At 44.7% G+C, this 20,755-nt stretch overlaps 1 protein-coding gene and 1 long non-coding RNA gene across 2 annotated transcripts in view; both read left to right on the plus strand.

The window, feature by feature from the left end:
* The window catches only part of NINJ2 (ninjurin 2), a 174,498-nt gene that overhangs the window by 45,174 nt on the left and 108,569 nt on the right, over positions 1–20,755 (plus strand). The gene's annotated exons all lie outside the window — the stretch shown is intronic.
* LOC115478148 lies at positions 2,743–19,257 on the plus strand. The gene is made up of 3 exons (XR_003943449.1): positions 2,743–2,752; positions 6,974–6,978; positions 19,123–19,257. It is a non-coding gene; the product is annotated as an uncharacterized LOC115478148 (long non-coding RNA).

The raw sequence follows: 20,755 nt of genomic DNA on the forward strand, positions 1-20,755 counted from the left end.
CTGTTTCTGGTGACTGGCATTGAATATCCAAGTTTTTTTCAGCCAGTTTGAAGATATCTGGCTATGTCAACATAGCCGGTTATCTTTAAAATGGCCAAATATATACCAGGGTTTGCAGGGCCGATCTTAGGGCAAGGCGACCGAAGAGACCACATAGGGCCTCGCGCTCAAGGGGGCCCCACGCGGCGTGCCTGAACTCCGCCCCAACCGCCCGATTTCCAGTCCCCCTCCCTCTGAATTTTAAAAGTCATCTAAGTTACCTCGTCGGGGTTATGGCGACAGGCAACAGCAATGAAAAGCGTGCAAGCTGCTCGGCGCTTCAGGAGCCTTCCCTTCCCTCTCTCAGCTCTGGTCCCGCCCTCCTGCCCTTGTAGAAACAGGAAATGAGGGCGGGAGTCTGAGCTGAGCTGAGAGAGAGAAAGGAAGGCTCCTGAAGCGCTGAGCTCGCACGCTTTTCACTGCTGCTGTAACCCGATGAGGTAAGATGATTTTTAAAATTCGGAGGGAGGGCGGGAGGCCCCTGGAGCTTGGAGGGAGGCCTTGGAGGGAGGGGAGCCTTGGAGCTTGGAGGGAGGGAGGGGGGCCTTGGAGCTGGGAGAGAGGGAGGGGCCCTTGAAGCTCGGAGGGAGGGGGGCCCTTGGAGCTCGGCGGGAGGGAGGGGGCCCTGGAGCTCAGAGGGAGGGAGGGGGATGGTCCTGGAGCTCAGAGGGAGGGAGCTCAGAGGGAGGGGGGATGGTCCTGGAGCTCAGAGGGAGCTCAGAGGGAGGGGTGGCGGCCCTGGAGTTCAGAGGGAGGGGTGGCCGGCCCTGGAGCTCAGAGGGAGAGGTGGCCGGCCCTGGAGCTCAGAGGGGTAGAGCTAGGGTGGGGGTGGAGATAGGATGGGGCCCCATCAAATTGGTCTGCACAGGGCCCCGCACTTGCTAAGACCGGCCCTGAGGGTTTGATGCGGCCAAATATGACCACCAAACGTGGTTTAAAAATCAGCAGATAGGCTGTGGGCCTGAACCAAGATGGCGCCAAAATGAGACGCTATCCCAGACACGTTTAGAGATTTTCATCTACGGAACCAAGAGAGGACTCCGAACTCCCTTGTTATGGGGAAACAGAGAGGAAAGGTGAGGGAGGCTCCTGTTACCTCAACCGAACTCCCCCTCTCGAGGCAGACGACACTCAAAAACTTCGGAGTAACTCTGGGACCCCGGGCAACATCTTCACCAGCTATCAGACCGGCTTCCATCAACTCGGTCAGCAGTGTGGACGGGGCTTCCCTTAGCCCTGACGCCCGTGTGGCACCTCCACAACCAGAAAGTGAACGACCAGTTTGTGACTTGGAGGGCCCTATTCCTGCAATGGTGACGACCCCCCAAGGAAGGGAGCCCAGCCGACCGTAGTGGTAAAGAGGGAGGTCTGGTAGGACAAAGTTTAAAAAATTTTTCTTCAGTTGTGAGCGTTGGTTTAAAACAGATCTCCAACGCCCCTCTTCCTGAATTGAATGTTGGAGTTGTAAAACCAGCCGTAGTGACTATGGACTCACTATGAGACCTAACTTTTTCGATGCATTCTTCACTACATTCAGTGTTGATAAAAAATGTTGGTGAAATTAAAATTCTATCAGAAGCCTTATTGGCTCAGGAGCAGATTAATGCCCGACATTTGTTTGATAAACAATTGCTTGAGGATAAAATTCAGAAGTTGGAGAATTTGAATAAAGCCAAAATTAAGGACAGTAATTTTGTTAAACGGAAGATGGAACATCTTGAGAACCAGCAAAGAAGGGAGGGTCCAAGAAGACTTAATTTGCGGCTTATCAATTTCCCCAGGTCTCCAATTATTTCCGCTATTGACATGTTTAAAAAATACTTGAAGGACATTCTAGGGATGCCGAGTGAGACCCTGCCACCCATAACAAGGGTAATATATCTCCAGACTTTAATATCATCTAAATCTGGAAATGACCACGGAGTTATGGAGGGAGGAATGAACTTGACGTCCTTTTTAGAGTCTTCCTTGGAGGTGGTTACTCAAAGGACAATAGCAGTGGTAACATTTGCACTTGAGATAGATAGGGAAATGGTATTAAAGTTATTCTTTAAACATTTAGACTCGATGTTTTTTGGTTCTAAAGTTAGAATTTTTCCGGATCTCGCAAGAGAGACCCAATATAGACGTAAGGCCTTTCTGGCACTGCATCAAAGAGCTTTAAATTTGGGAGCAACATTCACCCTTAAATTTCCTTGTATTTGTCGTTTTCTCTACCAACAGCATAGTTACCAATTTTTAGACCCAAAACAACTCGAGGACTTTTTAAGTTCTAAGGAAGCTGAGAATGTAAATGTGAAAGTTTAGGTGCTCATATGGACACTGTATGATAGATTGAGAATGTAACCGGAGTGTGTAACGGTCTAATGATTAATTTCTAATATATGAAAATTTGTATTTTGGTTCTAATTAAGTATTTCCTACATGGAGGACGATAATGATTAATGTTATTTCCTTTAATTGAGACAAGTATTTGCCTCAAGAGAAATAATGATTTTGTTTTGAGAATTTGCTATTTCTGTATGCTTCTTTGATAAGATGTATAATGTGAAATTATAAATAATAAATAAATAAAAAATCAGCAGATAGCCAGTTATATCACATGACCTATAACCAGTTATCTGCCAGCCACTAACCACAGATATTCAGTGGAAGATAGCCAGTTATCTCCTGCTGAATATCGGCAGATAGCCGGTTGAGTGCTATTTAACCAGTCAGCATCCGTTCTGACCAGTTAAATAGCTCTAAATATCGGGCAGTATGTATATAGGTAGTGTTTCTTGGAATACTCTTAAATAATACCTTAGAGTGCACTTGATGAAGGATTTCTAATAAACATGCTGCCCAACAGCTGTCTTGCATCAACATAAACCACATACATACTCAGAGCCTATGTTGTAAACCTTAACACCACCAATTCTGAACACACAAATACCAATAACAGTACCTTTAAAAAGGCAGCAGTAAATATGCAACAGCAATATATGTCCCATTGGAAAAGCCAGACAAGTCAGACTGATTATAGATCCCCACAGAAACCACATGCCAGCAGAATCTTTCACCTCAGTCACATGCAGAACACAGACAAACCCTCATCAATTACAGAATAAAGGACAAAAAATTTGAAATTGTCCTGTAGCCCAGCATCAGCCTTGCCCTTTTCTTCTCTCAATCCATCCCTATAGCCTGGAATCAGCCCTACTCTTCCCTACCCCCCCCCCCCATCCATCCCTGTAGCCTGGCATCAGCTCTACCTTTCCCTTCCTACCCCCCATTCATCCCTGTAGCTCAGCATCTGCCCTACCTTTCCCTACCCTCCATCCATCCCTATAGCTCAGTATCAACCCTACTATTCCCTACCCTCCCATCCATTCCTGTAGCTCGGCATCAGCCCTTCCCTTCCTACTGCCCCCATCCATCCCCGTAGCCCAGAATCTTCCTTACCCTCTCATCCGTCCCTGTAGCCTATTGCCAGCCCTGCCCTACCTCCTACACTCCCCCATATTGTGGCATCTCCCCCGCCCTTCTCAATCTTCCTCCCCCCAAAGCACACCAGCATTAAATATAAAACCTTTTTTGTCATGTCCTGGGCACTGCAGAGCCCACTCCCACCCAGAAACCCACCAACATAAATATACAACCTTTTTTTATTTTAACCTAGGCACTGAGCCCATTCCCGCCCAGAAACCCACCAATATTAAATATTCCTTTTTTTCCCCAGGCAGTGAAGAGCCCATCTCCACCCAGAAGGCCACCAGCATTATGCATATTAAAATATTTGTTTACCGCGGCTTGAGTTTCCCCCCAAAAATGCTATGGATATGCACACTAATGCAGTCAGTGAGTGTGCACGTGGTGCAGAGCACTGACTGTACTGGCTCCTTGCAGTTTGTGCCTGTTGTGGCCGTGGGGGGAGTGCTGCGATCTGGAAAGACTGATTACTGAGGGTCCAATTCCAGTCCAACAGGTTTTGAAGCTCAGTGCTAGCACAGGCATAGTGAGTGATATGGTTACCGCAACCACATGTGTATGGTACTGTAGAGGAGATCTGCAGCAAAGTCATGGCAGATTCTGTTGTGTACGATGCCACGGAGACATAGGGAGGCAAGGCAGGCACTTCATAGCACTGAGAGAGCACTGTCTGCAGGTGCAGGGCACTAGAGCAGCAGCCGCCACCAGAGACTGAGAGGCAGAGAGGTATTGCCACATATCAGAGCAGGTCCCAACTCAAGTTCCAAGTTCCCGCTCTTGAGCAGACTGCACACTGCAGACAAGAAAAATTAGGCAGGTAGGAGAGCATAGGGCTGTTGGTGGTCACTGCTGGCTGCTGCTGAAGTGAAAGGCTGTGCAGCACTGCAGCCTAACCAACACCAATTATAGAGTCAGAAGGACTGGGTGGACCTGGGCCCACCCATAGCTATGCCACAGTTTGGGGGGGTGCAGTTGGAAGATAATAAAAGGGCAGGGCCTTTATTTTCTTTTCTGAATTTCTTGATCAAGTGTTATGACTTGTAAATTGTTTATATATACCAATTTGTTTTAAAAAGGGGAGGGCCTTTGTGATATTGTGTTGGGGGGGAGGAGGCAAAGGAGGAGGAGATGACATGTAAAACTTGGTCTCCAAACTCTGGTGACTCATGGTATGCCACTGAGAGAGTTGATTATGAAGCTATTCTTTTATGTAGAAGATCACTCAAAAAAATACAAATAAAAACAAAAACAACCCCTCCCCCCCACACACATACACAACATCTGAGCTATATTTCAGAAGAGCAACTTTCTAGCAGGTAGAGATGGCTGAAGTTATCAGAGAGGACGGCAAGTACAATTAGGAACGGAGGAGCCAGGGGAGGCACATATGTGCCCACAATTGTTTGAAGATAGGTGCAGGCAGCCTTTCTGCCCCCTAAATTTAGATATTTTAAAAATTTGAGCACCCAAAATATGTGTGCCTTTGGGGTTACTTTGGTCCAAATTATGTGAATACTCACTTTTATTTTATAATTGAGCACATACTTTCTAGCACAGAATGCCAAGCACAGAGTCCTACTATGCAAAACTAAATTTGCCAACTGGGGAGGTACAGCTCCTTGTTAAGGAGTTTATATAGTATTACAAAATACTATGTGGTCCTATATATGCCACGTTCAACTCCTACAGGAAGAAGGAGGTCTGGAGGGTCATCTGTAACTGTAAGAAGTTAAATACAATCTGTTAGAGAAACATAGAAACATGATGGCAGATAAAGGCCAAATGGCCCATCCAGCCTGCCCATCCTCTGTAACCCCTAACTCTTCCTTTTCCTAAGCAATCCCACATGCTTATACTATGCCTTTTTAAATTCTGACACAGTCCTCAACTCCACAACCTCCACTGGGAGGCCATTCCATGCTTCCACCACTCTTTCTGTGAAATAATACTTTCTTAGATTACTCCTAAGCCTATTCCCTCTTAACTTCATCGTGTGCCCCCCCCCCCCCACTTGTTCCATCTAGCACCATCTAGTAGGTTCCTTTCTCCCAGATTGAAGAACAGGTCTGTCAATAATGTGGCAATAGTTGGGGCCAGACAGCTGGACACCTGACATTCAACTGACACAGAATGTTAATAATTTGTCTACATGTTACTCAGGTAGCTGCATTCTCCTGCAAATTCCTTTTAATTCTTTCTTTCAGGATACCATCAAAGCCCTTATAACATGAATCATAAGTAAATATCAAATTCAATGTATGAACCTTCTCTAAAATGGATAATCACATTTCCACATGGTAAATGCACATCATAAGAAAGTCTACTATGACAAATACAATTTTTTATATACCACCTGTAGGCTTGAAAGCTATTGAAGTGATGAACATTCAGATAGAGTGGCTATTTTTCTGTCCCTGGAGGGCTCACTTTTTATGTTTGTACCTGAGACAATTGAGATGCTACTCCTCTACTCCTTTAAACTGTCAACATTGTCTAGCAGTTCTTGCAGTCATGCCCTATGCACAATTTCATCCACATGTGTGTGAAGGTGATGTCTCAGAAGATACAAGTAAGGGCTGGCCCTCCAGAATAGCACTGTTAAAGGTGTGAAAGACAGCTGTCCTAAGAGCGTCTTCACACTTGGCTGGAAAAGTACAGTTTTAGGGCAGACCTGTTATCCCACTCTTGAAGGAATGTTGTACAAAGTGGAGAATCAGTACTGACAGATTGCTGAAAACAACCTTACAGGGAGTCCATAGGCCTTTCAGGGGCCACCAAACAGTTTGGACCAGTCTGCATGGGCTGCTACTTTGCTGAAGTCCAGTCTTCCTGCTCAGCGGATCCATGTGCATTTCCATGCCATAGGTGTGTCAACACGACAAGGCTGTTTAGAAGCATCCCTTACTGTTTTCAAACCTGCAGGTGATGCCACATCCAGGCAGTAGAGGAGAACCAGAGATGGAGCATACCAGAAGAAGCTGGCTCATCACATGCAAGGCATTTCTGGAAGCAGCCAGTGCTGAGTTACTGTGTCTCAGAGCCAAAGGGTTGAAGAGCAGCTAAATGATGTTAAGGAGGACAAGAGGAAGTGATGTATCACCAACATCAGAAGGGGTACACAGAAGCCTGGATGCAGGGAAGCATTACATGGAGTCTACTACTAAAATGGTAGAGTGGCTATTACAAAGAAAAATATTACAGAGCATATTCAAAAGCATAGATTAATGAGACAAAGCCAACATGGATCTAGTAACAGTTTTTCAGCCGTCTCCATGTCCTTACATCCTCTAGACTCATCAGGATCACTTTCCCACTGCTTAGCTTCTAAATGTATGTAGTGCTATGACTCAGCTAAACACCACAACCTCACAGGACGACCCAATTCCATCAAACATTCTTAAACGCTCTATGAATTCACTACTCCCCTTGAGTCAATCTATGATGTCTCTTAGCCTTTTTCTAGGCTCTGTACCAGACTACTGGAAGACTGCCATCTTGAGGCCTCGAGTAAAAGATCCAACAGCCTCAAGCCTTGATTTGAATAATTACTGTCCTACTGCCAACCTCCCTTTTACTGCTAAAATTCTGGAATTCATAGTACATATACACTTAGTTGACTTCATTACTAAGACAGACGTTTTACACACAAATCAGACTGCTTTTCTTCAACATCACAGCACTCTTTCATTTACCACTTTCTTGATCAGACCAGATCTGTACTTCTGCTATCCCTGGATCTGTCTGCTGTTTTTTATTTAGTTGATCATCACATCTTTCTGTGCCACCTTCAGTCTATTGGCACTTCAGGTACAGTTCTAAACTGGTTTGCCTCCTATCTAGATAATTGTCTATATTCAGTATTTCAGGATACTCACCTTTCCACCATACAGTCTAGACTGTGGAGTCCCACGGGGATCAATTTTGTCCCCAATATTGTTCAACATATGTTTGGCTCCTCTGTTAGCCTTAGTGCAATCACTAGGCCTTACTGCATATGTGTATGCTGATGATATCCAAGTACTTATTCCCTTAGACACTTGTACATCCCTTGAGATTACTGCAGTTAATCAAAAACTCTCTAAGCTTACAGACTGGCTCAGGGATAACAAACTGGTTCTAAATCCTAAAAAATCTAAAGTAGTATTTTTTTCAACCTAGAATGAGCACTCCTCTACCTATACCGATTTCACTTGCTAATTCACCAGTCCCCGAGGTGGAGACTGCCAGAATTCTTGGAATACTTATAGACTCTAACCTCTCATTTCTTCCACAAATTTCTCAGGTAGTCAAATGTTCATTTTACAGATTACGACTTATACGTTCAGTTCGCTCTTTACTTTCGCCAGCAGCACTTAACATATTAGTTCACTCCTTGGTTATTTCACAACTAGATTATTGTAACTCCTTGTATAAAGGTCTTCAGGTCAAAGATATACACCGCTTACAGATCATTCAGAATACTGCTATTTGTGTCATCACTAATTCACATAAATACGACCATTTTACTCTGTATTTCAAAGAAGCTCATTGGCTCCCTAATACTCACAGTATCACCTACAAACTTGCATTACTTGTTTTCAAAACACTACAGGCTGAATAACCTATTTGTCTTTTCCGGCACCCCATTCCTTATAGCCCTGTGCACGCACTTCGTTCAGCACAATAGAATCAATTAGTAATACCTAGTCATCGTAAAATAACCCATGAGCACACTAGGCATGTTATTTTTAATGTGCAAAAGCCATATCTTTGGAATTCACTCCCAGTCTCTTTTTGCCACCAGGCATCGTTGGATCAACTTAAAACAGACCTTAAAACACACCTTTTCAAAGATGCATACGAGTCCCTTTTTTGCAGCAATTGAGCCAGGGTGGGGGGTGGGGGTACCCTGGAAGATACCTTTAGCTCTCCCTCTTCTTTTTTCCTCTTTTTTATGTCCTATCAATTATTGTAGTTCTCCCCTTACCCTAATGCTAAGTAGTAGTAGTAGTAATAGTCATGTCTGAATTTCTTCTTTGTTTACTTTGTTTCTTTCTACCTATATCTTAGATTGTAAGCCACCCTGAAGGCACTCCAAAAGGCGGGATAGTAAACGAATAATAAACTCGAAATTTGAAACTTGCATATCAAATCCCATCCCCTTTCTCTATGTATGCTCATGACAGCTTCCTGTGAGCTTGGTTTCTTGCTGTTGTCTCTGTTAAACAAGTGAAAAAGCTGCAGAAGCGGAAGACTGTGATCCACTACGTAACAGGAAGCCAAACAAAGGAGTAGTGTGACCAGCAACTTCAGGATGACAGAGTAATGGAAGAACACTGTATCCTGTTCAGCAGCGATCATGAATTTCTATCGTCCTTTTATTCTGCACAGCACCGAACGTCTTTTTCAAGACAGCAAGTGTTCGACAGACTCAAGTCCATTTATTCATATTAGATACTTTCTCTACACAAAGGCCCCTGAGGCAGGCACTTGGTCGAAACACGGTGCCGTGTCGGGCATTATTAATAAAGTTTTTTCTTCCATTACTCCGTTGTCCTGTTGCTCCTGCTGTCTCTGTTAGTCACATATTAATACCTCTGCTCTATATAAGAACTCCTCCTATTAGTATATTAGCACTCCTGACTCAAATTGCACCTCTTCTTTAATGTTCACTGATGTGTTTCGTGATTCCAATGGGAGATGCCTTCACACCCTTTGCAGTTTCTCTGTCCTGATTCACACAGGCAGCAAAAAGGAAAATGAGTTCAGTTTCTGGTTGCCTTGGCCAGCAGGCAGGGGCATAGCCAAGTTTTGATGTCAGGAGTGGACTTTTTGTAAAATAGGTGCCAGTGATTTCCAAATTTTTCCTTGACTTCACTTCTGCTAGTCTGCTAAAATCCGTATAGTTGCCATTTTCGTTCCATTTAGAGAGAGTGGTTGCTCCCCTTGTGTCCCTCCTAGTTATGTCTCAACCAGACAAAATGCATAGATAAACATTCTGCAAAACAGGTTTCGAAAATACCGATTTGGACATTTTGAGAAGAAATCTAACCAAATGGTGCTTTATGAAACTTTTTGGATGTTTTTCTCTTTCGAAAATGAGCCCCATAGTAACCCAAGGAACTTTGTATGTCTAAGTGCTTTGAAAATGAGCCCCTAAGGCACTTATTTTCACAGCATATTGATGTCTCAAAATGCCCAAATAGATGTCCTTGCGCTTGAAATGTCCAAATCCTGATTTTGCAAAGGCAGAAAAACGACGTCCAACACTGCAGTACACCCTAATAATAAGGGGGCATGTTGTGTGTGTGTTTTGAGTGGGACTAGGGAGGGCCCAAAATCAGGACGTCCAACTGTGATAACTGAATGGGTAGAAACGTCCAAGTCTAAAAAGATAGGATGTTCTTAGTTAGACCTATTTCAATCACATCTAGGGTTCAAAAAGATGCCCTGATTGAGCAGCTGGCTATTGGAGGGATTAAGGTATGACACCTCCTTAATCCCCCAGTGATTGCTGTCCTTCTCCCTCTCCCCTGAAAGTGAAACTGGAAAGGAATACCAGGCTCTGTGACAGCTTCAGGTATTAAGAGCATTCTGAACAGAACAGTGCTCTGATCTGAGGAGTGGCCTAGTGGTTAGTGCGGAAAACTGTAAGCCAAGAAACCCAGGTTCAAATTCCACTTTAACTCTTTTTTTTTTTTCTTATTGTGAGCCTTCCAGAAATAGAAATATACCTACTTTACTTAAATATATAAGCCACCTGGAAGCCTGAAGGCTATTGAAGTGGTACACATTCAGGTACAATATGTATTTTTCTGTTCCCGGAGGGTTCACAATTACAAAAGAGCAGTGGCATTCCTAGGGCGGCTGACACCCGGGGCGGATCGCCGATGCGCCCCCCCCAAGCGAAACGACCCCCCCCCGGTTGCATCTTTACCTGCTGGGGGGTGCCGCGCGCCTGTCTGCTTCGCTCGTTCCATGCTCCCTCTGCCCCAGAACAGGAAGCAACCTGTTCCGGGGCAGAGGGAGCACAGAACGAGCGGCGCCGACAGGCGCGTGGCACCCCCCCAGCGGCGTGCACCCGGGGCAGACCGCACCCACCGCCCCCCCCCCTAGGAACACCACTGCAAAAGAGTTAAAGTGGGATTTGAATCTGGGTCCTTTGGTTTAAAGTTCACAGCACTAACCACTATGTTGCCCCTCTATTCTGCAGGGATGTCTGTGTGGCCATTCTTCTTCTAAGAATGCTGCCAGACAGACATCCTTGTTACTGCTTTTTTGCCCTTCATATGTTAGACTTTTCAGTTTGTAAAATGGTTGTACATGCTGGACATCCTCAGTACATGGACATCCATCTCACATATTTCCCTGTTGGAAAATACATGTGAGATGGATGACTGTTTTGGACATTATGAGCTGGACGACTCTATTCTGACATAGACATCCTTTTGAAAATGCCCCTCCATGTGAAGTCCAAGCATTAATAACATTTAAACCTTATATCCAATTCCGTCATTGCAGATTTATTCTGCAACATCTTGAGTTCTTGCTTATAGCTGTCACACCTTCTTAAACAAAATGAATGAATTGTGCTTTCTACTTTATTTTCAGACTTTGTTCAAATACTGGCTGGCCTATTTATCCTTAAGAACTTTCAACTCTCATGTTGGATTGTGCAGTCTGCTTGAAAGTGCTAATACAAGTTAACACGGGGCAGCCCTAAACTAGAAGTGCCTGACTCACTCCTACTTGTTGAGTGAAAAAGCAATGCTGCTTACCAGTAACAGACCTCAGGTTTTGGTAGGGGGACCTGAGCCCAAATTGGGGGGTGGAGGCATTAAAGTTTGCCTCCTCCTGTCAACCCCATATATCTGAGCTGGCAGGGGCCCCAAGCCTAGCCAGGAGAAGCCCTCCTCCAGCTGAGGCATGGTGCTTTTCCTGGGCCACCACTGCTACTGTGCAAAGCCCCTCACCTGTGTGCATGCTCAGTGTTCACAAACAAGAGCATGCACAGGAGAGGTCTGCCTCCTGCACATGCTCAGTTTTCATGCATGTGCGGAGGGCGGGCCTTCCTTGTGCATGCTCAGTTTCACAAAAAAAAAGCAAGTGCGGGGGGGGGGGGGGGGGGGGTTGGCATGGCAGTGGCCCAGGAAACACAATAGGCTTCAGTTGGAGGAGGGACTCCGCCGGTGGGGCTCGAGGATTCCCACCAGCTAAAGCACAAGTCAGCATCTCAATTTTGGGAGGGCCCAAACCAAGGTTGAGAAGCCCAAGCCCCCATGACCCCCTCCCCCCTTGGCTACACCACTGCCTGTTACAGATGTTCTCCATAGACTGCAGGATTGATAAGGCACACAAACCCTCTCACCTACCCGAGAGATGCCTGAATGTTTAAGTTTTAGAAATAACTGAGGAGCTGAGAAAACCTCTGCGCATGTCAAGGGCTGCACATACTAAGATCTTTACACTTAAGTTCTGAGCTCTGGGAGAGCAGTTCTGTCCTGGTGCCATTGGATGACATCACATACTTGTGTGCCTTATCAATCCTGCTATCTATGGAAAACACCTATTACAGGTAAGCAACATCACTTTATGTGTGGAAAATGAGTCATAGAATTGTATGACCAAATACATGTAAAGTATGCATGATTAGTAAGATTGTGTAGCTGTTTTGGGGAAGAGACGGACGCATCAGTCTGCTGTTTTGTGTATAATATTTTTGTTGAACCAATACAGAAAGCCTTGTACACCTGAGAGTGTCATTGACCCTTGGCACAGGCATTACAGCAAAACACAGGCTGTGCTGGGTCTTTTGAATAAATTTTGCTTTCTTGGATACTGATCTCTGCCTGAGTCTCATCTATGAACCACTTCACTACTTTTCTGTGTGTATACTTGTATGCACAAATGTGCCTGCATCATTTCATAGCAACCATTTAATGTGTGTAATACATCTTTTGCAAGCAAAAGCTGTTTCATAAAATTATCCCCATGAAGCAATGTCATGTGTAAAATAGTACTATACCTGTGGAAGTAGGCTTTTATTAAATTGCATGACAAATATGCAGTTAAATCTGTATTACCTGAGTGGAGGCAATTCTGGGGACAGGAGTGGGGAGGAGACTGAATGAACTTTTGAAAATTTGCCTGTATGTGCATAAACTAACCCAGAAACTTTGTACATGCTAAAGAAGAGATGGAAATTCCCCATGGTCATTTGCAAAGTGAAAGTATGCATGCTTACCAATATATTAGATGCACAAGCTTATAAAATCCAATTTCCAAGAGTAAAGTACTGTTTTATCTTTGAAAATGCTTCTAAAAATTACTAACCCTCTGTCCTATAGTTTGTATTTCAAACTATGGGATGTTTGTATTTTATGAACAATTTAAAATATATCAAACTGTTTTATATTGTAGGCATCAAGAAAGTAAATAATGTGTTAGCCCACCATCAATAACATTAGTTGGAAAAAGATCCACTAAAGTTATTGGACAAAGATAATTAAAAAAAAATGTGTTTGAGTGTAACCTGTGGAACAACTAAAGTTCCCTTTGTAGACACTGTTGGGCAATGCAGATACTGTAGAACAGTCGTTCCCAAATCTGTCCTGGGGAACCTTCCAGCCAGTCGAGTTTTCAGGATATCCACAAGAAATATGCATGAGATAAATTTGCATGCAGTGGAAGCAGTGCATGCAAATCTCTCTCATGAATATTCATTGTGAATATCCTGAAAATCTGGCTGGCTGGGGGATCCCTCAGGATAGATTTGGGAACCACTGCTGTACAATTGTTAATGTCCTAAGGCAGGGGTGGGCAACCTCCAGTGGTGTGCTGGAGCCGGCTCGCAAGATCCGGTTGTTAAATTTTGGCCGGACTTGCGAGCCGGTTGTTGGAAAGGGCGAGCCGGCTCTCCCTCCCTCCGCCCTCCGGATCCGGTCCCTCACCAATCCTACCTTGACTATCGAATTCTTCGGGGCAGGCAGTGTTGCCTGCCCGCTGCTATCGCTGACTTTCCTCCGCCGCCTGTTTGTGCTTTAAAAATGGCCGCCGAGACTTCCAGAGGCGGCCTCGCGAGACTTCTGTAAGTCTCGGCGGCCATTTTGAAGCGCGATCGGGCGGCGGAGGAAAGTCAGCGATGGCAGCGGGCAGGCAACACTGCCTGCCCTGAAGAATTTGATGGCCAAGGTAGGGTTGGTGAGGGACCTGATCGGGAGGGAGGGAGGGAGGGAGGGAGGGAGGGAGGAAGCAGGAGAATTTGCGGAACAAGTCGGGAGGGGGTGGCAGAGGAGAGAAGGGAGCTGCTGGCCATGGGTGGATGGAGGGCAGGGGAGAGAAGGGAGCTGCTGGCCATGGTGGATGGAGGGCAGGGGAGAGAAGGGAGCTGCTGGCCATGGGTGGATGGAGGGCAGGGGAGAGAAGGGAGCTGCTAGCCATGGTGGATGGAGGGCAGGGGAGAGAAGGGAGCTGCTGGCCATGGGTGGATGGAGGGCAGGGGAGAGAAGGGAGCTGCTGGCCTTGGTGGATGGAGGACAGGGGAGAGAAGGGAGCTGCTGGCCATGGGTGGATGGAGGGCAGGGGAGAGAAGGGAGCTGCTGGCCTTGGTGGATGGAGGGCAGGGGAGAGAAGGGAGCTGCTGGCCATGGGTGGATGGAGGGCAGGGGAGAGAAGGGTCGTTGGCCATGGGTGGATGGAGGGCAGGGGAGAGAAGGGTCGCTGGCCATGGGTGAATGGAGGGCAGGGGAGAGGAGGGGAGAGAGAATAAATGCTGGACATAGATGGAGGGGAGGGAAGAGTGAGGAAGGAGATAAGATAAGGGAAAAGGAAGAAAGGAGAAAAACTGCACATGGATGAAGAAAATAGGCAGAAGCTGAAGACCAGAAATGAAGAAGAAAGGAGGAAAGTAAAAGAAATAAATGGAAAGGAAGCCCTGGAAACGGAGTTAGGAGGACAGATAGCAGCAGAATTGGATACTGGGCCAGCATGATCAGAAAAACAGTCACCAGACAACAAAGGTAGAAAAAATCATTTTATTTTCATTATAGTGTTTGGAATATGTTCACTTTGAGAATCAGGTGCTCAACATTAAAAGGTTATATTTATTTACTTATTTATGGCATTTTATCCCACATTAAACATGAATTAGATTGGAACCTGGGATCATTTAATTTTTTTTTCCTGGAGAGAGTAATGCATTGCCCCCCCCCCCCCCCCCCACCCACTGGCTATAGCCAGCTCTGCAATTTTGGGGGGCGCAGAGTTGGACGGGGGGGGGGCGCAGAGGTGGACAGGGGGGCGCAGTTGTGGATGGGGGGGCACAATGGTGGACAGGGGGGGGGCGCCGAGGTGGACCGGGGAGAGAGCTTGTTGTTAAAAATTTACCAGCACACCACTGGCAACCTCTGTCCTCAAGGAATGCAAACCAGGCAGGTTTTCAGAATTTTCCCAATGAATATGCATGAAGTCTATTTGCGTACAATGGAGGAAGTGCATATAAATAGATCCATGCATATTCATTGGGAAAATCCTGAAAACCTGACTGGGTTGCGGCCCTCAAGGACCAAGGTTGCCCACTCTTGTCCTAAGGCTTATGCCATTCACAAGATACTTAGACAGAGCAAACCCAATCTAAGCTAGGGCTCTCAAACTCCAATCCTTGAGGGCTGCTAACCATTTTTTCAGGATATCCCTAATGAATATGTATGATATGAATTTGCATGCTCACTGCCTCCATTGTTTGCAAATCTCTTTCTTGCATATTCATTAGGGATATCCTGAAAACCCAACTGGTTTATGGCCCTGGAAGAATGGAGTTTGAGGTCCTTGTTCTAGCAGATGATTTAAAAAATAAAACACAATAGAGATTATCAACTTAGAAGAAATGTAAGGAAAAAAACTGATTTTGAAAGTGCTATTTTATCAATACCTTCAGATCAGATATGCTATATTGAGTAGCTTGGGTTACATGCAAAGAATACAACCTCTGCAACTTTTGAATGATGTAAAACTAAATATGTTTCAAATTAGTTTCTCGTGTGTATGTATTGACTAAAAAGACTGCTTCCTAGACATGGCATTGAAAATGAGTTGGCAGTCTTGCACAGGATGGCTTTGGATTTTAGATGTATTATTCACTTTTTCCAAATCCAAGCCTAGGGTGTGTTACATTCAAGTACATGAATTATTTTTCTATTCAAATAGGCTCACAATCTGTTAGCTGTGACTAGACAGCACTGATTTTGGTCCTTGAAGTGGTGGTAGTATGCCAGCTTAGCAGTGGCACAGGATACAATACAAAAATGCAGGCATCATGTGCTCAGGTTCTTTGCCTGACCAAGAGCCTACCACGGCCAGCACCCCTAAGGCATCACACACAGCTGACACTTGCTTTACTGATATACTGGAATTGGGATTAGGAGCACTATAATTGGTAGGTCCTTCTACCAAGTCTGGTAAGTCTGGCATGGCTTGTTTCCTGTCTTTTAGGATCAAAAGGGTAAGGTTTGCACTCATTATTGATGGGTCTGATGTGTTCTGCTAGAATGAGAGGCAAGCCTTTTCTTTAAACCAGATGTTCTTAGGCCAGCCCTCGGGCCACACCCAGCCAGTCAGGTTTTCCGGAAACCCACAAAGAATGTGCATGCATTGCCTTCGCTGTATGCAAATTTGTCTCATGCCAAGTTATTATGGGTATCTTGAAAACCTGACTGGCTGGATGTGTCCTGAGGACTGGCTTGAGAACCCCTGCTTTAGATTAATCCATGTATTTATACTTGTTGGATGCTGTATCTAAAGAATGCCTTCATGTTTCTGGATGTTTTTCAGATGATTCTGAACCTTGTTGCAAGTGTGTTTCATGTAGCATTGATCTTTGTTAGGAATACAGATGTGGTAGCTATTGCACTAGTTCCCAAACCTGCCTCTCTACTGCATGCAAATCTCTCTCATGAATATTCATTATGGGTGTCCTGAAAATGTGACTTGCTGGGGTGCCTCCAGGACCAGGTTTGGGAACCAGTGCTTTCCCCTTGGCCTTTCCCCTTTCCTAAAGCACAGAAAGGGACAACACCCACAACATACATATACAGGTATAACAGAAATGGGCAGAAAGAGAGATTGGGCATTGAGTTTAAGCTGAACCAGATGACAAAAGCAAACAAGATAGTAGTAGGTCAGTGGGTCCTAAACCTGGTCCTGGAGGGTTTTCAGGATATGTACAATGAATATTCATGAGAAAGATGTGCATGCACTGCATCCACTACGTGCAAATCTCTCTCATGATTATTCATTGTTCTTATCCTGAAAACCTGATTAGCTGGGGTGCCTCCAGGAAGCAACAAAAGAGTGGAAGACACCACACTCCCAATGTATACTAGAGCAGGACTAGAGAAAATGTTTCAAAGAGCAGATGACTGTAGACTGCTTGAACTCAGCCAGGTGAAAGTTTTATTCCACATGTCTCTTTTGACCCCCTTACTACTACTATTAATCATTTCTATAGCACTACTAGATGTATGTAGCACTATACAAATTATATGGAAGTACTTTCTCTGTCCCTAGAGGGCTCCTGGGGCAATGGAGGGTTAAGCAACTTGCCCAAGGTCACAAGGAGCTGCAGTGGGAATTGAACCCAGGTCTTCAGGATCAAAACCTGCTGCACTAACAATTAGGCTACTCCTCCACTTTCATTTTGCAAGTTTTCTCTCAGCCCCCTCCCTCTACACTCTGTAGCTTGTCCTTTCCTTGCCAATCTGTCTACTCTTCTTTCTCCTTCCCAGATCATGTTTCATTCTCCAGGTTCCATTCCCCCATCACAACCCATAGTCACTCTCTTAGATTCTCTCACCCTCCCAGCCTCTTTTTTCCTTCTTACAACTCCTTTCTGACTCTTCCAGTTCTTCACAGCAGCATTCACTTTTCCAGCCAGTAATCCCTTTCATTTCCTGTCACCCCTTCCTAATCTCTTTGTTCTTCTTCTAGCACCTCACTTTCCCTTTTTCCCTTTCTTAGGGGTTCATGCAGAAAGCCTCAGGGTAGAGCGTACACTTTACACACACACACACACACACACACACACACACACACACACACTGCAAATTACTGGTGTGTTAAAATCATGACAGTAATTCGCAGCTTATTACCTTTCCTGTCAGTGCCTGAGCGGTGATTGGCTCAGGCAGTGACAAGAAGGGTGACATTAAAAAGACACACACACAAGCATGCCATGGCATTTGCATTGCCTCCCAACATGACGCCTGTTCCTGCCCCTCCTCTGATAAAAACGGTGTCTAGGAACCCCCTGACATGACCAATCCTGTCTCCACCCTGACCCCTGAAAAAAATCGCTGATAGTCTAATGGCCCCCCTCCCTCCCTCCTATCAAAAAAATCCCAGGAAGTCTAGTGGCCTCACTCCCTCCCCACCAAAAAAAATTCCATGGTAGTCTAGTGGAAACCCCCATCTAGAGGCTGATTGAATTTCGGTTTCGGTTTTGGCACCAAAACTGACCTGTGCATTTTTGGCAGAAACTGAAACCACAGTCCTGTCCCCTGCTGCTGACGCAAGCGTGTCCCAGACTAAGCCAGCCTCCCCTGACTTAGACCTCCCACCAGCTACGCCCTCCCCCCACTCATGGGCCCTCCTTGGGCCCACTTTCTAAAAGACATGGTGGTCTAGAGATCTCTTCTGAGCAGGAGCATCTTGAGTTGCTCCTAACCCTGCTGGCCGGGTTGTAAAAATGGTGACCATGACTTCCTGCAGCAGCCTCGCAAGACTGCACGGGAGCTCACAACTGCCATTTTAGGATTGGAACCGGCATGGTCAGGAGCAATCCTCAGTCACTCCTGCTCATGCCATTTCCAATCTCAAAATGGTGGCTGCGACCACCCTTGGCCATCTCAAGAGTCCTGAATTTAGGACAGAACATAGAGAAAAATCAATGGCTTGACAACCTGTGAAAGCTGTAAAATTCCCCAGAAAAACCATAATCTGCTGGTCTTTATGTTGACAAACTATATTGATAGATTGCTGTGCCATAAATATTTTCTACAGTCCCTTCTAGGACTGTGGTATTAGTTCCCTTTTTATCCCTCTGCGTATGCTATGTAGATTCCCCTTGGGAATTTCCCAGGTTGATTGTATATCTCTTAGTTCTGATAGCATAATGTAATCTTCATGAGAAGGAAATAGTTTAGACCAGGAGTTCTCAACCCAATCCTCAGGACACACCAAGTCAGTCAGATTTTCAGGACATGCACAATGAATATGCATAAGATAGATTTGCATATAATGGAGGCATTGCATGCAAATTTGTCTCATGCATATTCTTTGTGCATATGTTGAAAACCAGACTGATTGAGGACTGGGTTGAAAAGCCCTGGTTTGGATAGAGGGAGAGAGTGCATAGCACTGATTTCTATCTCAAAGTATCCTTATCATGGTTTTAAAGAGACACTTCAGATATGCTGATTCAATGCTGGCTATACTGATATGTTACTTAGCGGTGTATATTAGTGAAGGGAAAAAATACCTTGTTTGTGATATCAATGAAAAACAAAAGGCAATTTTATAATTGTGTGCATAAGTGCTAAGATACTGCACATACTGCAGCAGGACATGTTTATCCCCTAGCTGACCTCATGTGCAACTATCTTTAAATTAGTCACTTTAATTCTAACTCTTCATACTCTCCTACCTATCTATATGTTCCATCTTTGCTTATACCCTTCACTATCAATTAAAACGTTCTATTACGTATTGTATTGACAATGTAAGTAGAATACTATGCCATACTTTGTATTGTTATTTGAATATTTTTCTGCTATAATTGCCTATTGCTCATGTTTGATCTATTCTTACTGTACACTGCCTTGAATGAATTCTTTCAAAAAGGCAGTAAATAAATCCTAATAAATAAAGGACAATTACACTTATGTGCTATTTTATAGAATAGTGCATAGTGCACCAATTTCTTTTAGTTCAAATCTTTTTATTAATTTTTAAAATTAAAGTAACAAGCAGACCTGCATGGGGGAGAAAACCAAGATGGCTGCCGCACCGGGTGGACATGAAAACGCTCTGTGAGACTTGAGCTGAACAGTTCCTTTTTCCTCCGTTGAAATGCCCCATAAACGTAAGGGAGTTTTGAGGGTAGTGCCTCCACCTACCTCAACTCCCTCTTCGGGTCAAACATCGCTGGAGCGTTTCTTCCCCGGTGCTCCCAGGATTCGGGGAGAGGATCCCGCTGTGGGGAGGTCCAGAGAAGCGGAAGCCTCACTGGGAGAGGAAATCTCCCTATCGCCACCATCGCTTTCACTGATCCCTCCCAGCCCGATGTCGAAAGCGGCCCTGGTGGGAAACCCCAATGACCCGGAAGGCGTGCCGAAAGGAGTTTCTAGTGAGGACCCAGAGGCACAGGCAACGACTCGGGGAGCCAGGGGGAATTCTTCCCTTATGGCACAGACTTCGGAGGTGACGCTGCAAACGCTAAAGGTGATGTTAGACCAGATCATCACTACACTCCAGAAGACTTTAGGTGATGTACTAACATTGAATACTAAGTTCGAGGACTTAAAAAAGACAGTAGACTCTGTTAAAGATGATATAACTACACAAGTTAAATCGGTACAGAAGGAGGTTGAAGCCCTGAATGCCTTTAAAATTACGATAGTGAAGGACTCTACAAACATGAGGCAAAAAATTGAGCAAATTGAAAATTTTAATCGGCGCCTTAATCTCCGTCTTTTAAATTTTCCATTGATAGCGGGGGTATCTCTGGTTGATACCTTTAAAAAATACCTGATAGAGACTCTTCATTTTCCTTCAGAGGGTGTACCCCCGCTAAACAAAATATATTATATTCCTAAGAATAGAGAAGGAATGCAAGGCCCTGAAGAAGATAACCTAAACTTACAAAATATTTCTGATATATTGGAACAATCTTCAGACATTATAACTAACAGAGTCACAATGATTATATCTTTGGTATTTGAGCAAGACTATAACGCTATTTTAAAGCTTTACTTCAGAAATATGAATGCTCAATTCTATGGTTCTAAAATATGGATTTATCCAGACATCACCAAGGCTACACAACAAAAAAGGAAATTATTCCTGACATTAAAACAAAAGACTATAGATATAGGGGCTTCTTTTTTCCTTGCTTACCCATGCAAGTGTGTGGTGAGACTGGGTCAAACTAAGTACATCTTTTTCACACCGGAACAACTAAAATCGTTTGTAGAGATGAAACAAGTGAAGTAAA

Source organism: Microcaecilia unicolor, chromosome 9, assembly GCF_901765095.1.
Source record: "Microcaecilia unicolor chromosome 9, aMicUni1.1, whole genome shotgun sequence".
In the NCBI taxonomy this organism is placed as follows: domain Eukaryota; kingdom Metazoa; phylum Chordata; class Amphibia; order Gymnophiona; family Siphonopidae; genus Microcaecilia; species Microcaecilia unicolor.